This window comes from Lolium rigidum, chromosome 5 (assembly GCF_022539505.1).
Source record: "Lolium rigidum isolate FL_2022 chromosome 5, APGP_CSIRO_Lrig_0.1, whole genome shotgun sequence".
Classification (NCBI taxonomy): domain Eukaryota; kingdom Viridiplantae; phylum Streptophyta; class Magnoliopsida; order Poales; family Poaceae; genus Lolium; species Lolium rigidum.
This window is the reverse complement of record NC_061512.1, coordinates 47,448,380-47,454,375: the sequence shown is the minus strand read 5'-3', so window position 1 is coordinate 47,454,375 and position 5,996 is coordinate 47,448,380.

Sequence of the window (5,996 nt, the reverse complement as noted above, 5' to 3'; positions counted from 1 at the left end):
ATATGGTTGGAATTGAAAAATGATACATGTAGTAATTGCTATTAATGTCTTGGGTAATGTGATACTTGGCAATTGTTGTGCTCATGTTTAAGCTCTTGCATCATATGCTTTGCACCCATTAATGAAGAAATACATAGAGCATGCTAAAATTTGGTTTGCATATTTGGTTTCTCTAAGGTCTAGATAATTTCTAGTATTGAGTTTGAACAACAAGGAAGACGGTGTAGAGTCTTATAATGTTTTCAATATGTCTTTTATGTGAGTTTTGCTGCACCGGTTCATCCTTGTGTTTGTTTCAAATAAACCTTGCTAGCCTAAACCTTGTATCGAGAGGGAATACTTCTCATGCATCCAAAATACTTGAGCCAACCACTATGCCATTTGTGTCCACCATACCTACCTACTACATGGTATTTCCCGCCATTCCAAAGTAAATTGCTTGAGTGCTACCTTTAAACAATTCAAAATTTATCACCTCTGATTTGTGTCAATGTTTTATAGCTCATGAGGAAGTATGTGGTGTTTATCTTTCAATCTTGTTGGGCAACTTTCACCAATGGACTAGTGGCTTCATCCGCTTATCCAATAATTTTGCAAAAAGAGCTGGCAATGGGATTCCCAGTCCCAAATTAATTAACAAAAATAGACACTCCTCCATGGTATGTGATTGTTGGACAGCACCCGAAGGATTCTGGTTAGCCATGGCTTGTGTAAGCAAAGGTTGGGAGGAGTGTCATCATAATAAAACTAAAATAAAAAGGCACTCCTTCATGGTATGAGATTGTTGGCAGTGCACCCGAGGATTCGGTTAGCCATGGTTTGTGAAAGAAAGGTTGGAAGGAGTGCCACCCAAAAATAAAATAAAATGGGAGCCGCTCTTTGAAGGTTTGTCTGGCAAGGGGGTTAGAGTACCCGCTACCATTCGTTGACAACAACATACACCTCTCAAAACTTTATTTTTATGCTCTCTTTATGTTTTCAAAATAAAAGCTCTAGCACAAATATAGCAATCGATGCTTTTCCTCTATGGAGGACCATTCTTTTACTTTCATTGTTGAGTCAGTTCACCTATTTCTCTCCACCTCAAGAAGCAAACACTTGTGTGAACTCGTGCATTGATTCCTACATATTTGCTTATTGCACTTATTATATTACTCTATGTTGACAATATCCATGAGATATACATGTTACAAGTTGAAAGAAACCGCTGAAACTTAATCTTCCTTTGTGTTGCTTCAATGCCTTTACTATGAATTATTGCTTTATGAGTTAACTCTTATGCAAGACTTATTGATGCTTGTCTTGAAGTGCTATTCATGGAAAGTCTTTGCTTTATGATTCACTTGTTTACTCATGTCATATACATTGTTTTGATCGCTGCATTCACTACATATGCTTTACAAATAGTATGATCAAGATTATGATGGCATGTCACTCCGAAATTATCCGTGTTATCGTTTTACTCGCTCGGGACGAGCAGAACTAAGCTTGGGGATGCTGATACGTCTCCGACGTATCGATAATTTCTTATGTTCCATGCCACATTATTGATGTTATCTACATGTTTTATGCACACTTTATGTCCTATTCGTGCATTTTCTGGAACTAACCTATTAACAAGATGCCGAAGTGCCAGTTCCTGTTTTCTGCTGTTTTTGGTTCCAGAAATCCTAGTAACGAAATATTCTCGGAATCGGACGAAATCAACGCCCAAGTTCCTATTTTCACCGGAAGCATCCAGAACACCCGGGAAGGATCGGAGGGGGGCATCGGGCCCCCGGACCATAGGCCGGCGCGGCCCGGGCCCCGGCCGCGCCGCCCTATGGTGTCGTCGCCCCTTCGACCCTCCTGCGCCGCCTCTTCGCCTATATAAAGCCCCTGGATCGAAAACCCTGATGCGTTCGACGAAACCCACAGAAACCTTCCAGAGCCGCCGCCATCGCGAAGCCAAGATCTGGGGGACAGGAGTCTCTGTTCCGGCACGCCGCCGGAACGGGGAAGTGCCCCCGGAAGGCTTCTCCATCGACACCGCTGCCATCTCCACCGCCATCTTCATCACCGCTGCTGCTCCCATGAGGAGGGAGTAGTTCTCCATCGAGGCTCGGGGCTGTACCAGTAGCTATGTGGTTCATCTCTCCCATGTACCTCAATACAATAATCTCATGAGCTGCTTTACATGATTGAGATTCATATGAGTTTTGTATCACTATTCGTCTATGTGCTACTCTAGCAATGTTATTAAAGTAGTTCTATTCCTCCCGCACGTGTGTAAAGGTGACGAGTGTGTGCACCGTGTTAGTACTTGGTTTATGCTATGATCATGATCTCTTGTAGATTGCGAAGTTAACTATTGCTATGATAATATTGATGTGATCTATTCCTCCTACATATGCATGAAGGTGACGAGTGTGCATGCTATGTTAGTACTTGGTTTAGTCTTTTGATCTATCTTACACTATAAGGTTACTTAAATATGAACAAATTGTGGAGCTTGTTAACTCCGGCATTGAGGGTTCGTGTAATCCTACGCAATGCGTTCATCATCCAATAAGAGTGTAGAGTATGCATTTATCTGTTCTGTTATGTGATCAATGTTGAGAGTGTCCACTAGTGAAAGTGTAATCCCTAGGCCTTGTTCCTAAATACTGCTGCGTTACTACTGCTTGTTTACTGTTTTACTGTGTTACTACTGCTGCAATACTACCACCATCAACTACACGCCAGCAAGCTATTTTCTCGGCACCGTTGCTACTGCTCATATATATTCATACCACCTCGTATTTCACTATCTCTTCGCCGAACTAGTGCACCTATTAGGTGTGTTGGGGACACAAGAGACTTCTTGCTTTGTGGTTGCGGGGTTGCATGAGAGGGATATCTTTGACCTCTTCCTCCCTGAGTTCGATAAACCTTGGGTGATCCACTTAAGGGAAAACTTGCTGCTGTTCTACAAACCTCTGCTCTTGGAGGCCCAACACTGTCTACAGGAAAGGAGGGGGAACGTAGACATCAGTCATCTTCGGACCCGGCGCGGAAGCGTTTCGCCGGTGGGTGCTCATCGGAGGAGGTGTCCTCCTCCGTTTCCCCATCTTCCTCATCGGAGGAGAGGCCCGCATCCCAAGAGAAGGCATCATCGTCGCTTGCCTCCTCCAAAGCCCCGTCCGCGAGGAAGTGGAGATCCTCCTCCCCGTCGGTCAAGGGGTCATCGTCCTCGGACTTGACGGAGAAATCCCAGTCCCTCTCGTCCCAATATTCGGGAGCGAGAGCCTCGTACGCCGCCATCAGGGCAAACCCTGGCTCTGGCTCGCTGGAGGAGGAGAACTGGAAGGATAGGCCTGAGGAGATGGAAGAGGAGGAGGAGTCCATGGTGGAAGGAGAGTTTTCGGGTGCTACAGAGGAGCAGAGGATGAGGAGGCGATGAAGAAGTGAACTGCTCGATGTGGTTAAATAAAGGGAATATAGTGGAGATTTAATGTTTGAGCAGTTTTCGAGGACGCGGTGCCCGAAGTGTCAATCGTGCAGAAGTTGAGAAGACAGGGCATCATGATGGAAAGACACTGAAGCGGTTCTGCTCTGCAACGCGTGACCCGATGAAGAGAAAACAGAGTGGTTTTGAAATTATCATTGCCAAAACCAGGGGGGCATGTGTTACCACCAGAATTTAGCCAGAGCAGGAGGTGGGCCGTGACCGAAGATGGACTTGGAGGATATACACGTGGAGCATCTCTGAAGCGGCCTTGTGCGTGAATTTGGGCTAGATTGCCCGTGTATCTTTATATTATGGTAGATTTAGAATTAAGAGATAGAGTTTAGCTCGTGCACGGTTAGGATTATCCCTAAATTAGAAAGTCTACGGACTATAAATATATATCTAGGGTTATTGAGAAGGAGGACGATCACGTTCACAACAAACCAATCTAGGCGCATCGCCACCTCTTGTTTCGAGGGTTTCTCCCGGGTAAGCAACATGCTGCCTAGATCGCATCTATTCGTCTTTGGTGTTGCTCGTGCTGAAGCCTTTTTGATGGCGAGCAACACCCTTATCTTAGATGTTTTGGGGCTTACGTTGATGTTTTTACGATATGCTTGCTTAGCTACGCTGCCCCTCTATATCTAGCTGCCCTTACACCTATCTTAGGTGTAAGGGCGGCATCTTGCTTAATCTTTGTTTAGTAGATCCGATCTGTTATAGTCGTTCCTTGTTCTACAAGGATTAGTTTGATATCTGCATGGTTAGGCCTTACAAACGGGTTGAACGATCCGGTAGTGCGTAAGGTGTGGTTTATTGAGCCCTAAAGGGATTGTTCCGGGATCAACTTCATGTTGGTTTTTAGGCCTCGTTAGGGCTGGTTTTCCATCATCTTACGTATCTGCTAGGCTCAATTACGCGTAGGATGTTCCGGTTATGCGGTGAAAACCCTAGACTATCGTAGATTAGCTTAGCTTGATATTGATGAAGCATGATCCCCGTGTTATTGTAAATCTAACGTGAACCATGGGGCAATCGGCTCTTTGAGCCGATCCACAGAATAACTTAAGAGCCGATCAGGGCTCGTATTTAATGTTTACGTGTTTGCCATGCAGGAAACTAAACGAAGCAATCCATCACCTTCCTGACCAGGTATAGGTCAGGTGGCACGCCCTCGCAACCGCCAGGACGTGCGCCAGAGGCATTGCGGGCCGTCGCCCGAGGGACCAGGATCCACCAGCAGTCCTGGGAGCCTCCCGGCTCTACGGTGTTGCCCGTCGCTGCTCGCCGGTGGGTTTTGACAGCAACATATTCTTCTTCTAAATCTTAGGGCTATATGTTGCTTTATATAACTCCATACTTCGAAATTAATAATTATCTCCATGTTAGAAGTCAAATGACTTCCATATACCATCTATTGAATTTCATAGGATATAAGGTAGCAACTGAGCATCAATTTAGTTCCAGTGTAAGTACATGGTTTTCTTTTCTCGAACTTATAATCTGGAGTCCCTTGGCTGCAAACTTTATTGATACTGCATTTGACGTATAAGTAGTATCTCTCATGTCCGTTTAGTACTCACCAATTGTTCTTTTCCTGCATTTTTTCCTCTTCTGCATATCAAGTGACTGAAAGCAAATCAACTGCTATATATGCTTGAGTGAGCAGATTATGATGTGCTATACACTAGATTATATCGACGTCTTCAATTTATGGTGCAATATATAAGTGTTTAAATGTACCTTTTCTCATCATGTATATCATGTTTCTCTAAATGTCCATATTCAGGTACAAGAAGTAGAACTACATGAAAAGTATAAGCTAGGTACTACTGTTTTTTGCTCTCTAACTCCTGAGTGTCTGCGGTATAATTGGGGTACAAATTCAGCATCTCATTTTCACCATGCCAAGGTGATCATGCAGCAAGCGCGGTTGAATCCAATAATTTTATGCTTGCCTCGAGATTGCAAAGGTATGTTTCCTTTGCTTTTCTCTATGACCCTGATATAAACTCATGTTGCTTATTGAAGTCTTGCACAAATCCGAGCATGTCTGCCATAAATTTAATAACAAAACAATATTTTGCTACAAGTTCCTGCATTTCAAGACGTAAATGTATATATTCTTTGCTCTCTAATTTCTAAAGTTTGTCGGATGTTTGAGCTGGACCTCGTGGCTGATGTCTTCGCCTACTCCTTTGTTTTGTAAGCTAACATCACTCAATCTGCTCCAAATGGTGGCGATAGGAGGAGCTTGCTTCCTCAATCTGGTGGCATATAACACAATCATCTGTGGCTTGTTTATGGTCTTTTCAAGTCGTATATTTTTATTTAATGGGCCAAATGAATCCCGATATGCATTAGTGGTATTAAGGTAATTTATCGTAAGTATTTGCAGTGTTATAATTGAGTTTGCCAGTCATAGTAATATGTATTTACTTGCCACGTTATAATTGTTTTCTCGGATATTATTTTTCAATATCTTTATCTATGCATGATATTCAATCATATAAATTTATGACATGTT